Raw genomic sequence first — 26,387 nt, forward strand, 5'->3', positions numbered from 1 at the left:
TAACTCACGACAGGCCTTTTCTGGGGGGCTTGTCCAGCACTATGTAATGCATGTACTGGTGGTCCAAAGATCCTTTGGGATTCACAAACCAGCAACTGACCTGTCTTGTCATTGAGGTCTGTTAGAGCGATGCTGAGACCTGGCCATTCTAATACCCAAAGTGGAATGAAAAAGAGGTGGTTCCACTTCACAATCCCTTTTCACTCAGATCTAATAGAGCAAGGCCTGTGAGCTTCAGGTTCAAAATCCTGCTTCACTTCATTCATCTTCATTTTTCCTACATACTAAGAACATGCCTAAGAGAGACTACAGGTTCCCCGTGCCTGGAAGCTGGTCTTCCCTGCCTGTCATTAGTCATTAAACTAAACAGCTAGAAAGTGCATGAATGTGAAAGTGTGATATGTGGTGCCAGGTGATTTGGGTCCTCATCCTGGCTGATGGGAATCTGAGCTTGAGCCTACACTTTGAAGTCTATTTTTTTTTTTTCCTACTGTGTCTCTCCAGTTTTGCACAGGGAACTTGAATCTGTTAATTCTGCTAGGTGACAAAATGTCTCAGACCATGTCTTTTCTGCATCTAGGAATATATGAGTGTTCAGGGAGCTACATACAATCAATACAGAGCAGGGAGTTGATTTGGCGTTGCCCCACATCCTTATCAACTTGTAGTCATGAATAAATATGCAAAATCAGCAATTGATTTGTGTGATCGGAAACTAGATGATTACAAACATTATACTTTAGAAAGAAACGGCAAGTAGATTGATCAGTAATACACAGTCGCTTAATATTTCGCAGCTGGACTCAGTGATGGTTTAGCACTGCAAGTAATATTTGTGAATAACTGGTTTGGTCATGGCCTAGGGCAGTGATCATCCCCCTGCACTCACTCACTGGTGAGGCCCCACCTTGAATCCTGTGTTCAGTTTTGGGCCCCTCACTGCAGGAAAAACCTTGAGGTGCTGGAGAGAGTGCAGAGAAGGGCAACGGAGCTGGTGAAGGGTCTGGAGCACAAGTCTGATGAGGAGCGGCTGAGGGAACTGCGACTGTTTAGCCTGGAGAAAAGGAGGCTGAGGGGAGACCTCATCTCTGTGTACAACTCCCTGAAAGGAGGCTGTAGCATGGAGGGTGTTGGTCTCTTCTCCCAAGTAGCAAGTTATAGGATGAGAGGAAATGGCTTCAAGTTGTACCAGGGAAGGTTTAGATTGGAGATTAGGAAAAACTTCTTCATGGAAAGGGCTGTCAGGCATTGGAACAGGCTGCCCAAGGGAGTGGTGGAGTCACCATCCCTGGAGGGGTTTAGATGACGGGTAGATGACATTCTCTGGGGACATGGTTAGTGGTGGACTTGGCAGTTTTAGGTTAACAGTTGGACTCAACTTTTTTTTTTCCCAACCTAAATGATTCTATGATTTAGAGTATTAATAAAGTAACAAAATAGAAGAATAAAACTTAGATTAGCTTTGCTGCAGGACAACTGACATTTTCTACACCCAAACATTTCTTTTTTTTTTTTTTTTTTAAATCTGGGGAGGAGCCCATCAAGCTAGAGCAAGTATTTTGCTACTTTGACAGGAAAAGAATAAAACAGTAATATAATGAAACACAGGAGAATTCAGAATTTTCCAGATTATGCAAGTCTGGCCCTTACAAAGTGCGTCCTCTCTAAAAAATGCTACATACAATGCTGTCATTACAGAGTAGAGGAGATGCCATTTAAATATTTGAATTGCTGAAGTAAGAGTCATCTTCTGGGAAACTGAGCTTTAACTACCATAATTTCCAGTATGAATTGACAAGTAGACCACAACGCAAAATAAACTTTAGACTGACAAAGATATCAAAGTAAATGACAAGAACAAAAATTCTGCAAGGCTTTAATGATTCTGAGCACTGGGCTGTCCTTCTATTTTTGAAGCTGGACTAAATTAAAGCTTGCCTGTGTGAAAATCAAGAATCTCCAAATGTAAAAGGCCCAGGATTTTTACTACCACAGTTCTGCTGCTAACAACGTTCTACTGCTAGGCGTTGAGGAAAGGAGTTTGGAGAGCACATTAACTGTCTGGGTACTGTTGGATGTTTCTAGTGAATTTCTTTATAAAGATGCTCGTTAGGAATGCTACTCTGGGACTGGGACATTCTTGAACTAGCTGTTGTTTAAATGCAGAGAAAAAAAAAAGAGCCCTCTCCTAAGGACTTCTCAGAGAAATTACTACACAAGAAACTACCTAAATGCTCAGATGCAACTCAACAGAAGCCTATTTTTTTGCAAGAGTTCCCTTTAGCAACAGCCAGTTTTAAGAAGGGATCTAAAAAGAGACAGTGAAATTGCTTTGGGGGTTTTGGGGAAGCTCTTGTCAGAAAGTTCTAAATAGTAAAAGTTCTATCCAGCATACTGCTAGTAGAAGAGAGATAATTTGTAATTTTAAAGTAGAGGCAAGTAGGGTATGTCTGATACAGAACAGAATAAGGAGACTGGAGGAAAGATGCAAAGAAAGAAGCTCTCAAGAGGCTGTGAGGATGATATTAACAGCAGCCTTGTGAAGAGCCACAAATGGGGTCAGACCACATTTGTGAAGGAAAAGGATCCTGGAGTCATCAAGAGAGGCAGGATGAAAGCCTGGCAACAGTCTTAGCCATATGGGTGGATGGGAAAGACCATATAAGAGACATGTCAGTAAGCAGCATGCTTGACATTTAAACACATAACAAAAGGCTGTAGAGTACCTAAATGCAGCTGGTAAAAAAAAACCAACAACCCAAGTTACCAGCATTTCTGGGAATGGAAGGCAACACAATGTCCAAAAGAACTGTTGAGAGAGGCTCTATATGCATGAACAATGAACAAAGTGGGACAAGATGACAATGACAGGCAGGCCACCTTTGCATAATGCACTTAGGTACATGTGAGGTAAGACAAATACAAGTTGAAATAAATCCTACCAATCTCTCACAGTAAAAACATGCCAGGATGGGATGGTGTGGTCAGGTGAGAAGTCTTGTGCTGAGATTTCCTTCCAAAAAAAACCCTGGCCACATCCTCAGATTGCATAAACTGGCATCCCAGCACCTATTCCCTGCATTAGAGCATACTGGAAAAGTATGGTAAGAAACACAAATTGGCAGGTTGGTTTATAGGATGCTGCTTCTTTGATAAGTAACTGCATCCTTACATGCAAGTTAAAAGGAAAACCTATCGGTTCGAAAAGGATCTAGTCTTAATTTAAATCCATAAGGGACATAATTAGCATGTGACAGAACCTGCTAAGTGAAGGTGTACAATATAAACACCATATCTTCAGTACAGACAGCCACATCTGCTTGATGATTTTACCAGCAGTTGTATTTTCTTCGGTTTTGTTATTCACTGCAACATCACTGCTAAATCTCACTGCTAAGGGTCTTTTTGGTGTTAAGAGTTTCAAAAACATAATTCCAGACTTAAAGTGTCTGTGCAGTTCTGCTATGTAGCATGAATGAGACTTGTAATTTAAATCTTTCTTGCCAAATATGTTTTCTAATCTGCGGAGAATTTTTCATCTCATATTTTAACTCCCTAAAGGATTTTACTCTATCTAGACATGATTATCTCGTAGCCTGAAGCCAGCTGAACATAGCTACAGATTGTAATCATGCAAGAAAAAGATGAAAAAACCTGAGTTGCAGTTCTTTCTTGTCACGACAAATAGCAATATTAATAAGCCAACAGTAGGAAAAGTAGATGATTTTATTCTTGCTCATGTATGAAGTAACATAGTGATTGATCAGTATCACTACAGTAATAAAAAGTCACTAGTAAGAATTTAAAATGTATGCTGAAAAACGTAAGTAGTAGAGATGAAAATGAAACACTCATTCATCTATTCCAATCTTTCTATTTCTACCATACCAATATATTTCTACATCTTTTTCTGTACATTGCAAGGCTTCACATCAAATATTTTGGCTACAGTGATTCATTATTTTGAAGTGGACTCTGTGCTAGTATATTGTTTCTCTCGTCATATTTTAAATCAGTTTTGTCACTAGAAAGGGTATTATCATGGGATTTTTCTTCAATAAATCATTTGCTAACTAATCCAAGCAAGAGAAAACCTCGGCAAAGTGTCTCAGGTAACAATAAACTAATAATAAATTCACCATAAGCTATACTGTATAAATCACAGGAGAAGAAATCCCTTTTGGCTACAGAAATAACTGATAGAACAGAAAGGAAACTGGCTTTACAAATCGGCTGCATACCTAGTTACCTGAGGCACAATGACTGTTCAGCAGTCGAGTATTAGAACTATATGCACAGCTTTAGCATCTATAGATCTGACAAATCATTCAAGTGAGCACAACTGTGCTCCTGGCAGGGCATTTGGTGGTGTAAGAAGAGCTTTTGCTTAGCATTTCTCAATGAGCAATGGAAAAGAGCTACCACCAAGGCTTTTTTTAGCAGCCACAAGTTATCTTCTGTTTGCTTCTTCAATCAGAAGTTTTGATGAACAGAAACACACTTTACGCCCTAGAGTTATTGTGTGTGTGGGTGTGAGTAAGAAAGGCTGCATTTCAGTAACCATGGTACTATTGGTAGCTTATCTTGTTAGATATTCCTATGATATCGGACTGTTGGGAAAGTGATGGCTGTTCAGAGTTATTCAAACAATCAAGCAGCAGATACTGAATGTGGATGAAAAAAATCCAGCCCAGGTTTCTGTATCAGTCAATTTGGGGGCCACTTGTAACAGAAAAAGTTAAGAAATCTGACGCATACTTCAAAATATTTATCTTGGGTTTGACAACCCACCTTAATTGGTACAGGACCAAAGTGAGAGACTGTCCTGGGAGAGATGAACTGAAGCACAGGCAAAGCTATCCAGTCCTGGGCTGCAGCAGGTGTGTGTGTGCAGGGGCTGCAGAGGCCCTGAAGCAAGGCCAGAGGTGGCTGTGCTTGCCGTGTCTGCACCTCCTGCTCTACCTCTGCCCAACTGCAAGGGTCTCATGCTCCTTTGGCTTTAGGAAAGACCAACAATATTTGTGTTTGATGCTTTAGGACTGGCTGGTACAAGACTCTGTAGAATGCCCAAGTGAATCAGAAAGCCTGAATGTCTGAGCCTTTGCTTACTTAAAAACAACCTTCTATGGAGTCATGCTTGAGAAAGTAAAGAATTGCTAGATGTCGGTATGAATTTTATTTTGGGTAGTCTTCTGTAGTACATTTAACCATATTGAGATATAGGGATGTTTTCCTTTAAAATGGAAAAACGAACACATTTTGTCCAGGTTCAGAATTTCAAGATGCAATTGTAGATTTTTCTAAATAATGCTAACAGTGTCGCAAAAGTCAGTGAGGAGTGAAAAAAAGGGGGTAAGGTGTGGACCTATATGACCTGAAAAGTTAGTGGAGGTCACCAAACACAGTTGGAAACTGTCAATAAATGGTGTTTCACTTTTTGTTTCGTTTTTTTTAAACCTTCTTTTTTCAGACTGAATTTCAATCAGCCCTCACTGTACATCTTGCATCAAAGGCATTCAAACCAATTCACCACAGCTCACAAATGCAGGACACTATTTAATTCATTTTAATATTCCTCTAATGAGTATAAGACAGCTGCAGGATCCCTGTGTTCCTGAGCTCCATTTTAAATCAGAGCCGTTATGCATTATATACATAAAAACCTGAATCTCTTTGCAATGAAAAGCTGCACTTGATTTTTGACTGATGACTAAAATCTCATCATTACTTGGGCAAATGAGCCATGAAATGCTGTCAACTGTACTGTGTCCAAATCACAGTGCCACTGCATATTTTATTGCACTACAAAGGTTTAAACATTATACCAAGATCTACTTTAGTCAGTAATGTTAATTGAGAGATTCCCTAATAGATACTGAATAATAGACAATGTTACACTCAGATTTTGAGACCGACATTGTCATGACAGTAAAAATAAAATGTAAAAAAGTCAGACATAAGTATAGGGTTTTCCAGCTACAATAATGGTGGATTATTTTAGAAATTACCATTGTAGGGAAGGTGGTAGAATTCTAAGAAAAATATTAGTGACACTAAGAGACTTCCACATGAAAAGAGAAGGATTGAAAATACCTGTTTACAGAGGGAAAATAAGACAGTGATGTACAGGAGTTAAAAACATAGTAATTAAATGTTAACAGTTCTGAATTCTCAGATTACACAACTCTTGTGACATACTGAACTAAAACATAAAGTCCGTCAGGGTGTCACATAAATCGAATTCATTAAATTGGCTAATTAATTGAGTAAGCAATGAATTCAGTTCACCAATTTGATCATTATTATAGCAACCATAACATGCAACGCTCGTTCTTTACCTATGAGATGTCAACATCCTGAAGAAATTAGTCTGGTCAAAACATTCAAGAGTTTTCTAAGTTCAAGAAAACCTGTTGCAGCCCATTCTAAAATTGCTTTCTGTAAGAGAAGTTTCTTTCTAGTTCTCAGCTCTGCGGGTGCTTTGTATTCTGAAATGTGAAGACCCTTAATCCCATCTCATTATCAATATAAATGTCTGACTTTAATAAAGACTCTGCTAAATCCGTGGCTTTAACAACATCTGATAGCTTTAAGTATCACAGATTAGCTACAGACCAAGAACAAAAGTTTGTATCTGTTTTCTTCATCTTTGAAGCTTCAGATGTGCTAACTTTTAATATCACTGAGGAGCACCTCATTATTATATTGACAGAGGGATATAGGAGGATCATTTTGACTTTTCAACCTCAAGAACATTCCCAGTGTCAAAAAGACTTTTACGTGAGCTTTCTTCAGAACTCCATCTAACAGTCAAATCCTACTTTCAGAAATAAGTTTCAGGACAGTTGAGAATGTCAGTGTAAAAGACCTGAATGATTAAAAGGAAAAAAAAAAAAGTCTGATTCAGCAGAAATTCAGAAGAGAAATATTTTGAGTCAAGAAAGTGACAACCAATAGTGTTTTGAAATCCCTCTCCAAGTACAGAAACATTGCCAGATGCTAACCTGCTATCAATCTGTGTGGAAGACAGACTCAGGCTTCTGGTTATTATTTACACTGAACTGATTAATTAATAATTCAGCTGTTCTATAAATTTCCAAATTGAACCCCCCTAAAGATTCTGAAACAGCAATATTTTTGCCACACATTTAAAAATACAGTGTAAAATTGAATTTTACACATAAAATATGAAAATATTTTTATGTAATGTTTCCTATCGAAATACATAAACTCCATGATCAGATGTGCAAGGACCTGTTATGGTAGGTTTTCACTGGAGCACCTGATGTTCCCTTCAAATGAGCTTGTATTACCATTAAAAGATAATTACGAGCAGTTTGTGATTTCAGAATAATATGAATTAGATTAGAGAATAACCTGCTGTAAAATAGGGCATGAAATGAACTACCAAGAAACATGTTTGAAACCGTTTTAGCATTTTTATTGGATTAGGTCAGTCAAATTGTGATACACATGCTGAAGAACAAAGAAAAGAGGAATTTGTAGCCATACCATAAGTGGAAGTGTCAGGTACCCTAAATGGACATTTAATTTATAGTGCAGTTTTGAAACGTAATAATATGTTGTTTGATGAAACAGCTGGATGTTTTTAGGACAGACAGAGACCTTCCTGAGGCTTGAGAGTTTTCATCTCCCGTAGAAATAAGGGACACTTAAGAATATCAACCCCGACTTTCAAGTTCCTAAGTGAGGGTGTGGTTACCTCTTGGGATATTGTTCATTCTTGTGCCCGATTATCTTCCTTAGTCATTGAAATCCAAAAATTAGACCTCTGAAAGTCTGAGAATCTCTGTAAGCATATAGACAGGAAAAGAAATCCATCCAACCTATAACAAACATACTCAGTTTGAGTTTTTTTTTCAAACAGTATCCTTGCTATAGCAAACAAGGATGGAGGAGAATGACAAGGTTTCTCGTGCCCAGGCTAGCGTTCTGTTTCTAGGGATATAATGTGCAGTGATGTTCATTGGTCAAGTGAAAAGCTCGATTTTTCTTTTTAATTGGAAAAAAAAATTAAGATCAATTGAATGACAGGCATACAGACAGGTCAAATGTGTCACAAGACTAGTGCGATAAACTTTCAGAAACAAGAACCTTCTAGGCCAGCAAATAACTTCTCAGGGTGAAAATATTTGTCCAGATGTGATTCAGAATGAGTCAGCAGGACACAAGCTTCAGAACACTTAACTTCTGGAAAACATGTTATCTCCTGTTTATACTGCTGTACTTAATTGATGTGCTGGGTATAAACGTTTTTTTTTTAATACATTAGATATAGTAATAGAGTCCCAAAGAAGCCTGCTATTTTGCTACTGTATTTTTTTTAAACATTCTTATTTAATAGGTTTGTGAAGTTGTGATAATTAAAAAATTGATAAGTATCAGTGTCCTATAAAGAAGCTGAGTCTGCAGCTATAAGTCTGCAGTATTACAAGAGTTGTATCTTCCCCAACCTGCTTGTATTCCTGAATCATACACATTACATTGGTCAGTAGGTACACACGTATTTCCTTCACACAGTGTTGTTGGTTCTGTTCCATATAACATAGTTCTTTCTTCATTGTAGTTTTGTTATTTTTATTTCAAATAGGTCAAATGTGCATCTGTTAAAACAGTTCTTCAATTATGGCTAATTATGATAATGACAGTGTTGTGCTGAAGATTGGACTTTGCTTTTTTCTGATGCCACAAAACATTTCTGGCAAAGACAGCTCAGTGAGTTACCGTACCTGAGGAGCACAGGCAGTGGGAGAAGTGGGAATACTGGGAAACTAGGCGGGAATAAGATGATTTGTGTTTCCGCATTCACTGTCCATTTCAGGCTCTGCTCCTCAGGCAGCCTCAGGGAGGGGTTTATGCCAGCGGCTGGCACGAAAGAGGGTCCCATAAACTTCTGCCAGATTCATTGCCAAAAATATCTACCTTCAGCCTCAAGAAGACTAAACTAACTTGTTCCAGCCTTATCACAGAAAATCCATCAGACCAAAGACTACCAATAACCAAACACATGGCACATTTGGCAGCTGCTCTTTGGGGAGTGTGAGGGCTGAGAACAGAGAAGCCATTTCCCAATCCTCGGCTGTTGAGCATGTTTAAAAGCAACTGACAAGTTCAAGGTAATGGATGACAGTGCAAATGAGAACCTATTGTCCACACTACAAAGAATATACTAGATAGTCAGAGTGCATGCTACTTTTTGTCAGATCTGGGCTCTCCTAGATTGATTCATAAACTTCTGCCATATCAGTATTAACCTTGTAAAAAGCCCTATGTAGAAATTATTCTATTTTTCTTCTTTTAGTGGAAATCACGTTGTATGAACCCCAACCACACAGCAGTACATTTTGTGGCTCTGTCCTATACCCACACTTCTCACTGACAACAACCAAGCACAGGTTCTGTTTAAGCTTAGGAAGTGCCAGGAAATTTGGTTAGTTGTTGCTAGAAGAAGGCAGTAGGTGGAAGTTATTGCTTACTCCTTTTAGTTTGTAGGACATAAACCTATAGGATTCTGTAGGATTAAACCTCTAGCATAAATCTACAGAAGCATCAAGATCTATTCCACTCCCCATCCAGTTTTTCATTTCCTTTCCTCTGAAGGCAGGACAGCCTTCTAAAGAATCGTATTCTGTTTTACTGGTACTAGGATCCAATTAAGAAGACTTACATAGGGACAAGTCAGACATATAAAAGAGTTTTACCGCAGCATTTCTGAACAGTTTGTGGAATTAACATCTTTAGGACAGGTAGACTCAGCGCATCTCATGAAAGGCACTTTTCTAAACTCCAAGGCTTGCACATCTCCAGCTACAGGATGTGCTATTCCTATTAGAGGGTCTTCATAATGCTTATGTGTCTTGTTTAACAAATCAAATTTTCCATTCTACAAGATGAGGCTCGACAGTTTTTAAAATCTAAAGCTACTACTGTGGCTTTTAGCTGAAATGATTAAGTGGAAAATTGCCTTAAATGTTTCCTGGGTGAGGCAAATGAATGATAATTAAATTGACTAAATGGAAATGCAGTTGTGAGGTATTGGCTGCTTTCACAAGGAAAATTTACTTTGTAAATACACAAAGAACAAATGTTTTGATGAGAAAAGATTGAGATATTTGTATAAAAGATTCTGACTTCAGAACACCTCTAACATAGTGACAGTGGATGACAAGAGATACAATTCTTGAATGTTTATACTAAAACATCAAACCAGGGGACAAATATTTTTTGTCTAAACATGTGAATTCCATATCAAATCAAATACAAACATGAATAACATAAGCATACATGATTTGGTTAGCTGAAAATAACACTGAAAAACTTTTGTGTCTTTTATTTTTCACTTGCCCAGATTGAATATCACTCCTAGACACTGGTTCCTGTCAATAGGGTGTAAGCGCAGAGTAACTGCATGAATAACTTTGGACATACGTCACTATTCACTGGGCATGACTGTTAGTCCCTGACACCACCCTGAACACGTTTTGTATATTTTACTGATATTTGAGTGCTAAAGAGCTTGGAGAAAGAGTCCCCTTTGCATTTCCAGGCATGGAGAATTCTGTTAGATGAATCATATAAACACTTATGTATCAGTAAACCACATCCATGTGATACAATGCTTTACAAGCCACAGTGTTTACTAACATAAATTAACTGATAATAAAAAGCAGGAAGGTAAACTCAATTTTCGCTGTAAGAACAAGCCGTTACAGTGTACATTAGGGGTCTTTCAGCTGAATCAAGGGTTATCGAAGAGCAAGCAGAGCTGGAACTTAGGAGTAAGGAATGACCTGTCCCCACCTCCAGCATGTCCATGGCTCACATGAGCAGCCCGGCAGTGCCAGTTCTGTGCTGTTCCAGCTGCCTCCTTCTCCTGCTGGGATTTGTGACCTGGCCAGGTTACAGCTGCATCAGACCTGAGAGCTGTGTCCTGGGCTTAAACTGACCTTAAGTTCCCAGGTTTGTGAAGGCAGAACAACACTACTGATTGGTAGAAAAGAAGGTGCAACTTACTCAGAGTCAGGGTAACTTTATTTATAAATCAGTGTCACATTGTGCAGTTAACGTTTTCATCAGAATGTAGCAGTTGCTCTAGTGCTTATCACTCTGATAAAACACGTAGAATCGGGAGGGAGAAATACAGCCTACAGTCAAAACTGCAGGGGAAGTCTGGGTGAGAAAAATGCAAGATAATTATTATGGCTAGTAAGGATATCACGGCAAATGTCACTATTCCTGCAAAAGTGTGCCATGGGATCTTTATACATGCATTATTCAGAGTTTTACAGTTCTTCCAGAAGCACAGTTACCCTTGCGGGTTGTGCTGGGCAGCATGCTATTAGAGGTGAAAGGAGTAGTTGCTGAACCATTGACACTGCTATATTTATGTTTCATACATGCCAGCATTGGCTTCCAAAATTCTCACCACAGCCTTTTACTAACGTGGGCCAGGACATGGCTGGAGTGAAGTGGCTCTGTAGTAATGCACTGCAATCAGACATGGATTTAACAAGAGCCTGGAAAATATTTTTCCACCAATAGGACTGATTAGACATTCACAGCTAGAGCTGAAGCACTGTAGAAATGCAAATAGTTTTGTTCTCTGTAATGGCAGCAATTACTGCTTTACTTCATCCTATAGCTGGATCAAAGCATAGAGAAAAGGACTGATATTTCTGAAGACTAGAATTGCTCCCTTGTTATTTCCATGCTCCCAGGTTTTTATGGATACTGGACAAGGTACCCAAGAATGCACTGCAGTCACCTTTTAGGGATGGAATGGCCTAATAGCTCTTTTCTTGCTCTAATTTCTGTGCCTCCATGATCTCCTTCTTTTCATGACTTCAAAGATCAGAGAAAGATTATGTTCCTAAATGAGCAAGACTGAAGAACATTCCCTTCTTGGGAGGACACTGATACAAACTAACTGATATTACATCGCTGACTATTGCCTACGAAGTGTGTTAACTTTTGGTTGTGATAGTCTATAGCAGCTGTAGTCAAATTTGTTTAACACACAAACACGGTTGTACACAGTATATATTTAGGCTTTACTGTAAGCTGTAAATTACAGATTTTTTTTTTTGCTCTTTAATCTCATATGGACAATTGGTTACTCAAGACGCTTGCCAGTAGCAGTTCGTACCATAGGATGAACCACAGTTCATTAGATACTGCTCATGCCACATTAGAGAAGTCTTTCTTAAATCAGGCTGGGCCTCTGCAGATGAGAAGCATTTTCAAGACTACTCACAAAAGTAAAAAGTGCTTCGGAAATGAGTAAATATTAATTGGTTTAGCCTGTCTGTTGTTATAGCTCCAAGTAATTAAGTTAGTAAGTGTTTCAGGAATTTCTTGACAAAACTTTAAAAATTGGCCTTAAGATCTCTACTTCCTTCAGTTTGGAGTTCTTGCTATGTTAGCTTATATGTGATACGTTTTATATTACAGTACAGTTTTTTATATGTGTGCATACATGCAGCTTTCTATTTTTCATACAGATTTCTCCTGTACAATAGTCACTGATGTATGTTTTGGAGCACTGAAAGAGTTAGAGACATTACAGAATTACTCACACTTGTCAAACACCTAGTGAAGTCAGTAGACATTTGGGCCGCACAAGGAAATAATGATGACAATGTTTTTTCTAGTAACTGAATGTACAGTAAAATCCAAACAGAACATGAAAGACGAGGCAGAAGAGTATAGCAGAGCTGTCTGCAGTTAAGCAACAGCACTAGCAACAAGGGAGCATGGAATAAATCTTGTTCCCCATGATAGATGAGGAAGCCTCGAGACTGGAAATGAATGTTAAATACCCGTTCAGTCGCACGAAGCCGCTCGGGCTGCTGGGGGGGATCACCAGCTCCCACCAGCACCCCCAGTCTGCCTGTGAACCGTGCTCTGCCACCCTCTGCTGCCCCCACCTCGCCAAGCAGCAGCCAGTCCTACCCACAAAAACCTTCTTTGAAGCAACTCGTGTTTTCTGGGGGTGGGTATTGTTGTCTTTCAGTAGCCTTTTACTCTGCAAAATGTCACCTGAGCTTTGTTCTGGGGTGTTCTCGGCAACCAGTACAGACCCACATAGGGAGCTCTAGACACAAATTTGGTAGATTTTGTTTGCCACATCTTTCTAAAACAGTTCAGCTGGCTGCAGTTGGGACGTAACACAGCATCAGAAGGACAGGCAGGATTCTGCAACAAAGCTTCTGGCCCTGAAGCCAACTTATTGCTACCACATAGCACAGGATTTTGAGCCAGCCTAAGGTGTCCCTTAGGATGGATTGTTCCCAGTTTTCCTGTTCTTCCCCATCCTGTTGCAGCTTAGGCCTGAAGAATACCTGAGCCTTGATTGATCGTTTGAAAGACTGTTTGTACCTGCTTTTGCTGATTGAAAATAATTTCCATCTCAAATTATTTTTAGTGAGTGTTAGAACTTCTAAAGGATAAAAAAACAGACCCAGGAGCTCCATTTACATTCAGTGAAGCTTGAATCTGTACAGTGACATAGAAAGCAGAACCGCCTGCAACACCTTGCCAGAAGAAAAAGCACAGATGAAAGGAGGAATCACAGTGCTAAGGATTTTACATTTCCGTTGCACTTTGATGTTCAGCTCTCTCTCCTCTCCCTCCCCGAAGCAAGTGAACAACATGGTGTGGGACTACGTGCTTCTAAATGGTTGAATCTGCCTCCAGGCACTCTCCTCCTAGTCCTCCTTGCTCCATATGAAAGATCATCTGCCTCTCCAGCATCTGTTCATGAGTGATGATGATCAATGCTACAGGAAGAGAAAGGGCATCCCAGTGGCAATTTTATCAATTGGAAATCATACATGAGGCTTTCAAAATGGCCTAGCAAGAGGAAATTAAGGATAGGCTAGACTAGAACGATCAAGCAGATCAAAGAAGTGAGAAAGAGAGGGGAAAGTAACTCAGACATTTTTTTAGAGGCAGAAAGCCCTGCAGAAATGGAAGCATGAAGGTACAAATATCTCAGCACAGCATCTTGGCACTGCACTGTTACACATCCCCTGGAGAATAAGGGCTTATATGGTATCACTGTGGGAAGAAGAGAGCATTCAATTGGCTGAATAACACGGCAGTGTTTCCATTCCCAAAATGTTAAAAAAAACATAAAAAGATAAATAGTAAGTCCTCAAACAAGATTTTTATTAAATGACATAATTAATATTCTTTGGATTGTTCAGATTATAGTTTGCACTTGGATTGTGTTTTCCAGTTTTTCTTCATAATGAGGCATTACAAATAATGAAATATGAGTCATCTGAACACCAAAAAATATCCTCAAGTGTGGCACTTTAATGAAAATATGAAAGATAATGAGGTTTGCCAATAAAACCAGGTTTGATAACACAGGAGTGTGGCACACCTCTGAAATGTGTTGCCTGGTTCAGCCATCTGTCCTGACTGTTACCAGAGGTTTTTGTCCTTGTAACACAATGGGGTTAGTTGTTGTTGAAAAGAGAGACGTAGGCAGGGTTTGAATAACTAATGCTTTCAAAGCAGAAGCCACCCAGAGGCCAGTACCTAATGAACAGGGGAAGAACACAGAGGAGAACGAGTTCTGAACTGTGTGGCTACAGGCGCCTTGTTCACAGCCCACGACAAGTTAACCTCATGGTGTGGATTTTTTTCTCCTCAGCAGAGAAGCCCTTCTGAGACTCTTTAATCAGGGTGAATATTATCTGAGAAGCTTTGTGGAACTGTTTGTCTTTCATAAAACAGTTGTGCGCAGTTATTGGGAAATGTGCCAAAACTGGTCCCAGGGTGCTCTACTGGTGTGGACGTGGCCTGCCTGGGTGCTCCACAGCTCTTCCAGGTCAGCCTAAGGAAAGAACTGCCTGGTTTAAAGAATCTATGAGAAAATATGGATTTTGTCCTTACATTATATTGAACATCTTTGCCTTCAGAACCCAGTGGCTGTTTGTCTCTGCATTGAAAGTCTATGAGCTGACAATTCAGCCAGAGAATGAGGGTGAATACTATGAAGGAATGAAGACTCGTGAACGCTGGGTGCCCCATTGCCATCTGTCCTATTAGGCAGTGTTTTCTCCTGGCCAGACCTGACCGCTCATGGACATATATTTGAGTCCTACACATTTCACTAACAGGCACCTGTTCCCAGGGCAAACACTGAAAAAAAGTACCCTTCCCTCAAAATGCACTTTGACCACCAGCTGATGATACCCCCCTTCCTACTGTAATAGCACATCGGTTTGTTATCCTGGCTTTGTTACTAGTTTCTCTGTTTTTCTCTTACTCAATTGCTCTACTAGCAGGAGAAAGGTCTTGCTACATTCTTAGCTCCCAGGCACAGTTACGAGATAATAAGGCTCCTTTAATACATGCATCACAAATGCTTTCAGCCAGACTGTGGTGTGAGGGACACGAGGGAGTGCTTGTGGACACCTGTGGCAGACCTATTCCTAATTATACAGATTTCTTGTATCAGCGGAGCTTGCGAACAGGATCACCTACTGCCTGTCCGATAACAGCTGATATTGCCCTACAGTAATGTTAATGCATTGCAGGTCAATATGTCATTAATCTCTTCTTTCATATATATACATAATCCTTGTCATATATAAGAATTGTATAGAACACAACATCGTTGCAGAGACAGTCTTGCAGAGAGAGAGAGAAGTTACTTTATGTTACTTTATGTGTCTTGGCTCACTGGGAAAATATGACAAAATTTATGTCCGTGTAACTGTCATTAGATCTTAGTTTTTGGCAGGTTTAACTACTACCTTCTCTTCCCATTTATTTTTAAGTGAGTTGTGTGTTTGTCAGTGCACCAGTTTGATAGCCCCAAAGACAGAGAGCATCTGTTTGCCTATCAAGGAAATATATTTACAACATTCATTTCCTCAAACTGCTCCCGAAAGAGCGCTTCACTCACACACTTGAGGGGCTAACAAGAGGATCAGCAATGTAAAACCCCCGTCATCTTGCCAAGATTTCTAATGAGGCTGCAATTTGCCAAGCAGAGGCTGCAACTGCTAATGGGTTTTGCAATCTATTCCTTTTACTAGGAGCGTGTTGTAACAACTAGTTCAGGCTTCTGAGTCACGTCCAATCCTGCAAGTGTTCCCATAACTAATGTCATTTTGCTAGTGATGTCCTTAAATCATTGTGTTATGATTCCAGTAACTCTGTCCATACTTAGAAAACTAAGTGAAAACATTTGAAAATCAGGCTGATTATTAACATCCTGACATTTAGGCATACTGGACAACAATTTTAGCTAAAAGACTGTGACCATGACACCCCTAGTTTTCTAATAATAGTTATCAGAATTGCTTAATTTACTGTGGTGTTCAGAATACTTGGGCAGACCAGTGTTCAAAGAGTGAGTGATGTGTAAAGGGTTGGGTAACTCCTAGGATACCCTTACAACCAGTGCTGGAAGTTGGAGGAAAGAGGAGTGTCCTGGCTCCCGCAGACTTTGGAAGCTGTTCCCATCGCACAGTGAACAAGATTGCTGGCACTGGTCCACCCAGTTTGGAACAGAAACATTGCCTCACTCCAGCTATCCCGAATGTGGATGCCCCCAAACTTGGCGCACCATGTGGATGGGTGCCCCCAGCACTGACCTAGAGAAGAAGTCTAAGTAGAAAGCAGGCATTTGAAAAAAAGTTGAGATGAAATGTTGCTTTTCATCATCAATCTTTTTATTTAATAATCTAAAAACTAACACAAAATCTGCCTTTGGATCAGCTTGACTGCCGACTCTCCCCGCTGAGCCACGCACACGCAGGGCACAGGCAGTGCCCAGGAAACCCCGGCTCTGAACTTGAGCTCAGTCTCGCTGTTCCCCGCCAGCCTGACCCCGGGGGCCGCCGTGCCGCACTGCGCCTGGGGTGCTCACTGGGCTCTGAGCCAGCGCTTCGCCGTCTTCCCCCGCCACACAGACACGACACCCGGGGCCGGGCCGGGTGGAGCGCAGGGTGGGCTGCCGTGGGGCTGCGGTTAAGCCGCGCCCAGCTGAGCAGCGTCTTAAACCGGCCCCGGCCCGGCCCGGGGGACACGGCGCGGGCAGAGCGCGGGCGCCACCTGCTGGCTGCCGCCGGCGCTGGAGTGCGGAGCGGGCGGGAGCTGGAGCGGAACCGAGGACCCCCGAGCAGCTGGACCGTGCGCCCAATGTGCGCTGTTATAATCCTTTCCTCACTGCAGTACGGGATGCTGTCGAGAAATACTTCAATTTGCGGCTTCTCTCCTTGTCTATTTGTATTTTAAAAGTAGTTAAGATGCGTTTTTTCTCTTCGGGTGGGCTGTGCCTGGAGCAGAGCAAGGGCTCGCAAGCAGCACAGCCACACGTGATGCATGGTAAACATACGGTAAAGTTCAACTGTAAAATAGGACCATTCAGAGTCTTCATAAAACCATGAGCAAGGCTCTTGCACTGACTGTCTGACTCAGGATGAAACACAAATGTTCCTTTTGGCCACAGCTGAGGGCTGTTTTGGAAAGATGTCAAAACGGGATTGTGATTTGGGCAGGAAAGCAGATTCTAAATAACCCAGCTACATCTGCCAGCCCGCTGGCTCTGGCTGTGCCCTTTGATGCTGGCCTCACCGAGGCCACACTCTCTTACATAGTATGTGAATTTTTGAGGTACCTGAATGATGATGGCAAAAAAGTGCTTTTCAGACCCTCCTAGCTGTACAGCATGTGGCGTATCACAGCCCGGGGACCAGGGCAGGGCATGGGGCTTCGGAGTTGCCTCCCAACTCTGCTACAGGCACTGTTGGAACAGTCCCATCCCTTCACCTGTAAGCAAGTGCATTTTTACAAATCTAAAGTGAGAGCAATATTCTGTTTTCTAGAAGTCTACCCAAACTTTAAAAGTATTTTAACGCCTCTGAATGAGAAAGTCTGCGTAGTAGGCAGGTTAGACAGTAATGCTATGCTATAGGATAGATGGGGGATTTCTGTATGGACCAGATGAGATAGCATTAATAGGAAGATCAGTGAAAGCTGGTTAAATCAAGTCACTCACTATGGAAGGACTTGTGGGTGGAAAACCACCCTCCTGCTGGGCTCAAAAACTAATGAACATCGGTTTGAAATCCAGCTAGCACTTGGTTCCTAATGATGTTCCTCAGAGATGGATACTGAGGTGCATTCAAAACTTGACCAGACAAGGCTCAGAGTAACCTGCTCTGACTTTTGACATTAGCCTTGTTTTCATCAGGATATGGGACCCGAGGTCAATTCCACCCTAAATTATTTGATGACTGTGACAAAAGAGTGGTGAAGGGCAGTCTCACTCAGAACGTTGGTTAAAGGGAGAGAAACTGAAATCAGCTGTATCCATATCCCTATGAACGATAGAGGGCAACTGCATAAACCGGATAACGTGATTTGCAAGAGGACTGAACAACATCAGATAGGCTCCTCTGCTTTCTGAATTTCATTTTATGATACTCAGGTTCCACAGAGATTACATAAACACACACGCTTTCCTCTCCCAAAATTAAATAAATGAAGATCACTCTCAGGGAACACACCTGATGTCTTCATGTGCAGTCTCACTTGAATTAAATCAATTAGGCTGACAGAACTCTGAAAATAATCCCTATTCCTCAGCAAAATGAGTCTTTCCTTATGTTCACCACTGAGGGGGCTGTAAGGATGGGTGAAAGGAAGGTGAACAATTTAGAAAATATTTTGTTTTTCTTTTTCAGTCTGGGTAACAGCAGTAGTACAACATAAGGAGGCTACAAAAAGCATCAGGGGTGCAGTATCTAGGTCAGCCAGCGTGTCTGTGTATGACCTCACATTCTTGTTGCAGTTTCATTATTAGTCATTGTCTTTTTAGAGATCAAGTTTGTGGTGTGTTTTTTTATTTTTTAATTTTTTTTTCTTAAACCAGTGACATCGTCTTGCTCAAAATTTGCAGCGTGCACGTAAATACCACATAACAGATAAAAGCAATCAAAAACCACTCATGCTCCCAGGAAGGGAAAGGTCAAAAAGGAGTGGAGGTTGTGGTCTTTTAACATGAAATGTTACTTTTGGTTACTTCTAAGCTTCAGAGGGAGGGTGGTTTGCTGGGAGAGGTGATGGTGCAAAGAGCAAGGAAATGTTCAATCAGCACATTACAGAAATGAAAGTGACTTTTGCTTAAGGCAGGAGCAGGCTATGAACAGAGGCTCATTAGCATTTTAAGAGCCATCTTCATGCATAAAGTCCTTGTTGCAGCAGGAACTGAAATAATCCCAGTAATTTTTCTTCAGTAAGCTTTTTTATTGCAAACTCTATACTTCAACAAAAAGGTGATGAGAAAGGAAAACTGCCTGGGAAATGAATTGTTTGGTATGGGATGATGGGGACTAAGGTAATTGAATCAAAAGAAAAAATGGTAGAAATATTGAAAGTACAAAATGTCTAAAAGGAATGGACTAGGGGCAGAGTATGTTCTGCTGTAATGTATGTTGTTTATAGCATCACAGAACTGTAGACTAACTTAGGTTGGAAGGGACCACAGGACATCTCTAGTCCAAACCCCTGCTCAAAGCAGAGTCAGCTATGAGATCAAACCAGAGTGCTCAGGGCTTTAGCCACGTAGGTCTTGAAAACCTCCAAGGATGGGGATTGCACAGCGTCTCTGGACAAGCTGTTCCAACGCTTGACTGTCCTCATGGTGAAAAAATTTTTGCTTATATCAAGTCAGACCTTTTTTAAATTACAATTGATGTCTATCGATTTGTCCAGCACTGTCAAATGTATCATATGGAGTCAAATGTAATGGAGGTCTTCTCAGGCAGAAAGTATTAAGAGGACAGTAAGGCTAGTGAAAAATCTTAGATGGTTCATTGTCATCTTAACAACCAGGAACTGGAGAAAAGCTCTGTATACTATTTAAATGTCAGTGGAGAATCTGACTATCTGATCAGGCCAGCTTTTGTAGGTTTTGTCTCCACTGAGTGTAGCATCTATCCCAGAGCCATCATGAAAGCAGGCGCGTTTACAAAACATTTCAGCCTAATAGCAGTTGTGCTCCATAAAAGATTTATCAGACGCAAAGGTACTTTCATTAACTGGCTCAGAAGAGGGATTTGTAAAACGGTGGTGGGTGGGTGAACAGAGCATCTTCTGAGTTGGCTTATTATGAATTTTTCAAGGTAACAGGCAGGAGATCTGTGTCACCCTCTCACTTTCTGCTCGAAGTCAAGCACACCAATGAGCTACTGCCTGTACCCTTCCAAATGCTGGTCAGCATTTTACCTGTCTATCAGTAACCCGTCAGTTTGAAGAGACTAAAGGTTGCAGGTCAATCCATGCTACTGAAGTAGAACAGGGTTTTCCTCCTCTGTTTTAAATTTCTGTTACACCTTTCACCCTGAAGCAGTGCCAAGCACTTTACAAACAATTCACCAATTCCTCTTTTTTTTCTTTTTTTTTTTCTTTTTTTTTTTTTTTTTCCTGGATTCCTGGAGAACATATTGGTATCAAATACCAAATTAATCATCATTTTGGGTGAGCCTCCTAGTATTCCAGGTCCTGTTTGTCTCTGCAGTCCCACACCTTTAGTGTTTGCCATAATACAATTCCTTCAATATCCTTAGTATGCTGAGGGGTTCTTCTGGAAGATACAAATAATTATACCCTGCTGTTCACCACATCTGTTTATGAGAAGAAAAATTGTGTTTCCTGCATGATCAACTCTGCTGCAGTAAACAATGTCAGATGTTCATTGTGAAATAGCTACAAATTCTGACTGAACTCACAGCAACACACATACTTGAATGCATCTTGGAAGAACTTCCAGCTCTGTGTGGGTGTTAGTGGCCTGGGAAACACTATTTTATATCAGTGTCTTGATTTAACACAGCTTATTATACATAAGTTGACAAGTCATGCAAATCAGAGGCTTTTTTTCACTACTTTATAACTTTTAGGACTGCCAGAACTCTCTAAGAATTGCTTAAGAGAAAGCCTCTTATTATTTTTTTTTACTTTCTTTGCAAAATTCCTGCCCCCCAGATATCACAGCAAGAGTATACTTGCACGCTTCTCTAAACTCATCCTTTACTAACCCATTTCAGATTCACCAAACATCTTTAAACAAAAGCAATAAGTGGGAACTACCCCTTGCAACTGCAGCTGTGAGTTGCAGCTTGCAACTCCACAGACAGCAAGAGAATTCTTGTCAATGTGGACTGACCACAGAATCAAAGCGACCATACTGGGGCACCAAGCTGTGAGTGCCTGTTGAATTTCCTCAAGTCAATGCAAAAATGGCAGAACACTGCCTCATGACAAATAAAACACCCACATTCACACCAAAATGGAATAGGAAGGCAGCCAAAAAATCCAAAAAGAGTACCAACACAGGTACTATATGCTTACAAAAGTTATACTATATTCAAATGAATGTCTGCTTACTAGTTTTGTTTTTATTTCCAGTCATAGGCTGAATATCTGCCTTCAAAAGATAGACAGAAATCATTAAAGCCACACATCTGATTTCAGGGGGCTTTACCACTGAGGAGGGCAAATGGCCTATGTATAACTTTTCCCTTTTTCTCCCTCAGATAATCTCTACAGCATCAAGACACTTTAACACTCCCCCTCACCAGTTTCTGTTTGTACCAAAAATAAAGCTTTTATGTTTTCTTGTGGGGAGGTGAAACATTAGCTATTTACAGATTGCCTGTGTAGGAAAGATGGCTCTGGAGTTTTTTGCGTCATTTGGTGGGAACAAGCAGTAGAAAAAAATATTTTAATTAGAAAAAAAATACTACTTGTACGAGAACTAATTGTGAATTAATACAAACGTGATCGTCTGGGAAGGAAAAGTGTAGCTGGTGTAGCAGCAGATAATCCTTGTAAAGACATTTGCCTAGTTTATGCAGGGCTCAGTAACAAGGATATTTTTTCCTGTTACCCTTAACCTGGCCCCATTTTTCCTTGCAGAAACAGTTTCCAAAATCCGTAAGAATCCCATAGCACTGTACAGCAGATTCAAGCCAAACATTTGGTTTTGCTCCACTGCAACACGTAGCTACAAGTGTTTATTCTCCAAGTTGGAAAGTTTATCCGTAGCCCTCAACTGACAAAGAATAGTTAGATTATAAACTCTATACCACTTCACATCAGCAGACACCATTTGTATGTTCCATCAAGCTTCAGTCAGGAAGTGATATAGAACATGCCAATAGCCAAACTAAACTTCGATCTAGCATTTGCCAAACTACTGAAATATCTAAGAAAAAAGAAGTCCCCAGAATCACACAGTGTTCAGTAAACATAACTATTGCATCATGAACCTCTCAGGCAAGTGCTGCCATGTGCTCAACGAGAGAGCGAACCTGTGTCTGCCGGGACGTTGTCAATATATCAGTATATCAATGTATCAATATCAATAGTCCTATCTCTTGTTTCTACAAGGCCAGAGAAAGCTACTTATACTTGAGATGAAGGCTGTAAAATAACTAACTTTTCAGGAGGAAATGAATACATACACACACACACATAGAGTAACTTCTTTGGTTTTTTTGAAAGGCTGTTTTCTGCACCAACACTGGTTAATTGTAAATAGTCTAAGTTGTAAGCCAGTGGAAGGAATTTGTTTCCTAATCTTTAGAAGTATGTTTGGATAGGTGAACTGATGAGAGAACTAAATCTTTGACTGCATAGTTATGTCAAGATGCACCATGCCCATGTAGTTGAACGTTTCTTGCTACTTCTGTTTTTTAGCAACGCTGTTATTTATTCGGCCCATTGCTTCCTCCTTTAGGAGGCACAAAGCGGGGCTGTTAAAAGTGCATAGGTAAGAGTAAAGAAAAAACATTTTCACAAGGTGATGGAATATCGATACCAGAGACATTTGAAAGGAAAATGTCTACTTTCATAGAAAGGTTAGGATGGAAACCTCAATTTTTATGCCTTTTTTTTTCTTCAAAAATATCTGGAGTAGTATTTCATATTTCTTGATGTTTCTTTCCTTATCTGTTACAAATTTGTATTCATTTATGTGCATGTCTATCTTTGAAAAAAAAAATCTGGTTTTAAAAAGCATTTAAGATTCAGTTTTTGAAAGAAAGAATTTAGAAAATTCTATTCTATTTTGAACTTTTAGTGATCATATGAAACACGCATTTGAATATTCATTTGTAGAATGGCGAGGAATGGCAAGGGAAAGAATTCTTGACTGCCTGTGAGAATCAAGTATGATGACTTATCCCTTACACTTTCATTTAAATGTCAGATGATACTTCTTTGTCCAAACTGTTAGTCATTGCAGTTAAACACAGATGCACAAAAAGAATGTTTTGATTCTATGTGGGGTTTTTTGTTTGTTTTGTTTTTTTAATTAGAAGTGCACTTTTAAGCACTGTTTACCACAAAACAATCTGTTATGCTTATTCTCAAGCAAGCATCCATGCACTCACAGGCACGTACTGGAATTCATCAGACCAAACAAAGCAACTTTGGCTCTAATTGGAATATGGGGAAGTACCACCTCTTCAGCCAGAGAAGGCTATGCAAACTGAGTAGCTTATATAAACACCTACATCTATTCGCTTGAAACAATGATCATCTTGGAATGACTCTTCCTAACAGCAGTATTATCAGCTGTTTGTATTTCATAACTTCACTGTCTCAAAACTACAATTACTCTCTTTTTTTCTGATCGAAATTCTACTTTTCTCTCAGCTTTATTCAAGTAAAATTCTCACTGCAGCCACACAGACTGATCAAACTTGTCTGCAAATAAGTTCGCTATTTGAGTTGCATACTCACAGAGCTTTAAATTTCAGAAAAATCAGGCCTTGCCAAATGTAGAAGGCAGGCTGGAAAAATATGAATGACAGCAAACATGCTGCATTCTGAGTATCTAAAATGTGGTTTTGGCATAGCATTTCAAGAGAATGCAAGCGAAACTGAATAAAAAATCACAGATAAGGACAACTTAAGTCATTGCTCTTTTGCACAGGTATCTTGGCCTTGGATGGCACCGAGAATGCTGATCTAAGAAGTCAGGATGATTTCAGGTGGGCAAAAAATGCAAATCTTTCTACTCCCCCTGCCACTCAGCACCTCACATGTTGCTCTGACAGGTTGTTACTATAGTATCAGGATTTTTGGACATGCTTAAGCACTCTTCCACTGTCAAATTGAAAATATCTATCACAGGCATGAATTCTAGAAGATGCAACCCATCAGATAGCACAGTTTATTAAAAGTAAAATCAAAGGGAAGAGAGCACTGTTCCTTGCAAAAGCTGAAGTCTGGCTCTTCTCCCTGCTCCTTCCTAAAAGGTAAAAAAAAACAGGCAGAGGTGGAAGTTCATTTAATTTTTCAGCAGCCCAGTTTCCATAGGCTCACTGGGTAGCATCAGCTCAGCGCTGCTTCAACTCACAGTCAGTCATCAGGACACATCTAATATCCAGACACATGTTGCAAAGATGGAATAAATCCATGCAACAGTCACATGGGTGCGTGACTGGCCAGAGACCAATGTGCAGAACACCCCTGGAGTCCTGGAAGATACAAGCTGGGTCAGAAGTGAACTTCATAATTGCAGCTATGGAGGACAACTGCAAACCGTGTTGTGTTCATGGGAGCAAGTAAAGAGAAGCGATTAGGCTCTTCTTTATGTCACCTGTGAGGTGGCATCTGGAATAATGTGTCCAGTCTTGGACCCCATGGACAAGACTGATAGGAGACAGTCCAGCAGAGAACTATCAAGATAATTAGGGGGCTGATAGGCCTGATGTCTGAGAAGAGATAAAGGGCAAAGTTATTCCAGCCTGTAGAAAAGCAGCTCAGCTTTCTCTTGTAACTAGGAGGTGTGGTAACTGCCGTCTTCAGCTAACAGGTGGTTATAGAGAATACAAAGCCACCTTCTGAGGGATGCATAGTGAAAGGATGGTTACAGGGCAATGGTTACAAGGTGAAGCAAGGGAAATCCTGGTTAGATATACAGAAAAACAACCTTTGTAGTGAGGGTGGTTAAACACTGGAACAGGTTTCCCAGAGAACCAGTAGAATCTGCATTCTTTGAGAAACTCAAAACTCAGCTGGACAGGGCCTTGAGGAACTGGATTTAAATTTGAAGCCAGTTATGCACTGAGCAGGAGGTTGGACTGCAGGCATCCAGACATTGCTTCCAACCTAAATTATTCGCTGAGTCTGTGGAACTCAAGTAGTCTGTTACAGCAAGGGACTGCCCACCCTGTGTCAGGGAAAGCCTCAGAGAGACTTAAACTGTATGATTTTTCTCAGGAATGACAGTATTTGGAATTTAGACTAGATTCAAGATATAATGTTTGTTTTAACAAGCTTATCGAAGCTGCTCTGGCATTTTCCACTTACTAAAGGCAATGACACATGTCAGAGCTCCTAAACCAAATGCATGTTTAAGAGCATCACCGGGACGGACAGCCCTACTGCTTTTCTGCAGTCTCACAGAGCTATTACCAACTGCTTTGCAGGAGAGAAATGGTCAATGGCTAAAACAAGTGAGAAGAAGCAGAGGAAGAGTCCTAATGAGATCCAGAACCACTGTTACCTCAGCAATGTGCTAGTATTCAGCTCAAATTGTTATTGGAATGTAGATTTTTTTTACTGAATTTATAATTCTAACCTTTGGGGTGCTATTTGCATATGGGTATGAAAAGAATCAGCTCCAAGACCTAGGGTCATACAGAGGTGTAAAAAACAACAGGGGAAAAAATGAGTGGTGTAGCTGTCCAAGCTGTGAATGTCATGGATCTTTGAGCAGGTATCCACCCCCAAGTGACCGTGCTGGGATACCGATGTTTCTCTTTCACGCGGATAAGTGCTTTTGGAGCTCTGTCACAAGCTGTAGAGCCTCACAAAGAAATGAATAGGGAGGTCTAAATGTGAGGACACCAAGTAACCAGGCAGGAAATTGTTCTGATTGTTTAATTATGTCATTTTGTGAAATTCTGTATATTCTGGGTTTTTAAAACTCCACATCTATTCCCCATTAGAAAAGAAGGATCCCCAAGATCCAGGGTTTTCTGCCTCACATTCTTTTCCAGAGGAGAACAAGCAATAGGAGAGGTGAGAGGATGAGGTGCCATTTCTCAAGGAAAGCAAAATTTCAGAAAGAAAAGCAAGATTAAGCTTTCCCACTCTAACAAGTGAGACACATGGCGCATTGTCCACTGGAATTACAGATTTTATCTGAAATCTAAGGTATCCTTTGTCCTTAGCCCACAGATATTCAGCAGTTTTTTTCGCACGGAGGGGAGACAGCCACATACGGAGCTTGCACTCCTTGGTATTTCAGCACAGAAGCTGATCGTACTTTGAATGTTGCTTTTCATTGTGGAGTTTAAAATTTCCTGACATTTGGAGTGACC

The 26,387-nt window shown here is 40.5% G+C and overlaps 1 protein-coding gene across 4 annotated transcripts in view; it reads right to left on the reverse strand.

Annotated features, from left to right (window-relative positions):
• The window catches only part of SLC9A9 (solute carrier family 9 member A9), a 193,556-nt gene that overhangs the window by 155,733 nt on the left and 11,436 nt on the right, over window positions 1-26,387 (reverse strand). The window lies entirely within an intron of this gene.

This window comes from Patagioenas fasciata, chromosome 9 (genome assembly GCF_037038585.1).
Source record: "Patagioenas fasciata isolate bPatFas1 chromosome 9, bPatFas1.hap1, whole genome shotgun sequence".
In the NCBI taxonomy this organism is placed as follows: domain Eukaryota; kingdom Metazoa; phylum Chordata; class Aves; order Columbiformes; family Columbidae; genus Patagioenas; species Patagioenas fasciata.